At 40.8% G+C, this 2,606-nt stretch overlaps 1 non-coding gene across 1 annotated transcript; it reads left to right on the top strand.

Moving 5' to 3' along the window:
- Window positions 1-1,752: 1,752 nt before the first annotated feature.
- On the top strand, window positions 1,753-1,858 carry LOC145618742 (small nucleolar RNA R71). Its single transcript, XR_014108001.1, has one exon. It is a non-coding gene; the product is annotated as a small nucleolar RNA R71 (small nucleolar RNA).
- Window positions 1,859-2,606: the final 748 nt, after the last annotated feature.

Below are 2,606 nucleotides of genomic sequence, written 5' to 3'. Positions count from 1 at the left end.
GACATCATCAATTCTTCCCTTAGGTAGCTTAATAGAACGGTCGGCCAATTGAAGTGTTATCTTGGATGGTTGAAGCTCACCAAGATCAAGCCGCTTAAAAACCGAGTAAGGCATAATGCTAACACTAGCACCAAGGTCACACAAAGCATTTTCAAAAAGCATTTCCTTAATTTGACAAGGAATTGAAAAATTCCCCGGATCTTCCATCTTCCTTGGGAGTTCACCATGGATAAGAGCACTAAAGCACTTCCCTCCATCCACCGAACTACCCTCATCAACATACTCTCTCTCATCTAAGATCTCCTTAACAAACTTGGAGTACTTAGGCATGTCGGGAATTGGTTCGGTAGGGGGTGTAGAATCATGAACATCCTTAAAAGCTTCAAGGAATTTCCCAAATTGCTCATCCATTTTAAATCTCAAGTATTTTTGGGGATATGGAAGATCGGGAATTCTCTCTATCTCACTCATCCTTTCATCAACACACTCTTCTCTTTTATCACCTTCACAAAAGAATTCCTTAGACTCAACTTTTTCCTCTTCATTCTCCTTAGCAACACACTCATCTCTTTCCTCTTTTGACCAAGAAACTCCCTCATCAACATCAAATCCACCACTAGTGGCTATAGAGTACACGGGTTTCTTTGGTTCAACACCTTGGGAAGGCAAAGATGAAGGACTAGCAAAATCCTTAATTGTGCTTGCTAATTGAGGGATTTGAGTCTCAAGCATCTTATTGTGAGTCATCATCTCATTGAATTTCTTATCACTAACCGCCATATAGGTGTTAATGATCTTGGTTTGATTATCAATTAACTCTTCCAAGGTTGTCTTAGGAGAAGAAGGTTGTGAATAGGAATTTTCATTTTGAGTCTTTGGAGCAAAACCGGGTGGGGGACCTCTTTGAGCATTGTTTTGAAATTTCCCCTTCCTTAGTTGTTCCAATTACTCCTATTTTGATTTGAACCATACCCTTGATTATGGTTACCACCACCATGATTATGGTTTCCATTACCTTGGTTATGATTCACATAACCTTGGTTTTGATTACCATAATTATGATTTTGATTACCATAATTTTGGCCTTGATTTTGGCTACTATAACCTTGGTTATTGTTACCACGAGAACCTTGATTCCCTTGGTTCCTATAACCACCATTATGATTATAGTTGTCAAAATTGCCTTGGTTTTGGTAATTCCTATTCCATTGGACTTTTTGATTATCAAACCTTTGAACATTGTTGTTTGACACAAAATTGACATGTTCACATTCATTGTCAAACTCATCAACACATTCATTAGGACAAGCACTAGAATCATGATCATACGATCCACATGCATCACAAAACAAGCAACCCAAAGGCATATTATGTGAAGAGGGAGGGGGTTGAGAGTTAGAAGGAGTACCTCTCCCCTTAAATTGGGAGGGAAGATTGGAAGCTTGAGAAGAGGTAGAAGTGCTCTCCAACTTAGCCTGGATTGCGGTGACCTCCTTTCCTAAATTTTTCATTTGAGAGGAAAGGTTGTTGATTGCATTGAGATGGTCCACCGAATACAATGAAGATTGTTTGCTTGAAGAGTCTCTCTCCCCATCTTGCCAATCCCTATAATACGTCACCACATCCTTAATGATGTCCACAACTTCTTCCTCGGTTTTGTTCATGATAGGGCCCCCGGCCCCTCCATCAAGGCATGACTTGCCTTGGGGACTTAAACCGCCATATAAGATTTGGATCACTTGGTATGTGGGGATTCCATGATGAGGAAACTCCCTTTGATACTCTTTAAATCTCTTCCATGCTTCATAGAGACTTTCATTTGGCCTTTGCTTGAACCCTTGAATCAAGGCTCTTGCCTCCGCCGTCTTCTTTTGGGGATAGAAACGGGACAAGAGAGCCTTTGTAACATCATTCCAAGTTCTCAAGGAGTTGGGCTTCACCTCCTTGTCTAGCCACTCCAAAGATCATCCTATTAGAGAGAAGGGGAACAACTTGAGGCGGATGAATTCTTGAGAGACCCCATTGACTTTGATAGTGTTGCAATATTTTTAAAATTCTTTCAAATGGTTCAATGGGCTTTCATTTTTAGCCCCACTATATTGCCTTCTCTCGATCAAGGTGATCATTGCCGGACGGATTTCGAAGTCATTTGCCGGGGTAGTTGGGGGAGCAATTCCACTTTCAAATCTATATGCCCCGGGCACTCCAAGCTTCTTCAAGGCTATTCTAGGATGTTCACCCATTCCTTGTTCTTCTTGAATTTCTTCTTCACTCGAAGAGCTATAAGCCAAAGATCTAATATCCACTCTTCTTCTTGAAATAGTCCTTTCTATTTCCGGATCAAGGGGAACAAGGGGACGATCACGGGTTCTATACATGCAAAGCTCACACAAAAATGTTAGTAGCACGGCTACAAATGTAGCCTAGAGAAACAAAATCTTTTTATATTTTGTCAAAAACGAAATAGACTCAAAAACTTCATACAATCAAGCACCATTCCCCGGCAACGGCGCCATTTTGATACTAGTAGAAAAATACAAAAAAACACCGCTCTATGGCCACCGGTTTTTGAAAACCGGTGGCTTAAAAAATGGGCGGGTTAAGCT

Source organism: Chenopodium album, chromosome 26, assembly GCF_948465745.1.
Source record: "Chenopodium album chromosome 26, dcCheAlbu1.1, whole genome shotgun sequence".
Lineage (NCBI taxonomy): Eukaryota > Viridiplantae > Streptophyta > Magnoliopsida > Caryophyllales > Amaranthaceae > Chenopodium > Chenopodium album.
The sequence above is the reverse complement of the archived record's forward strand: the minus strand, read 5'-3'. Positions and strand labels throughout refer to the sequence as shown.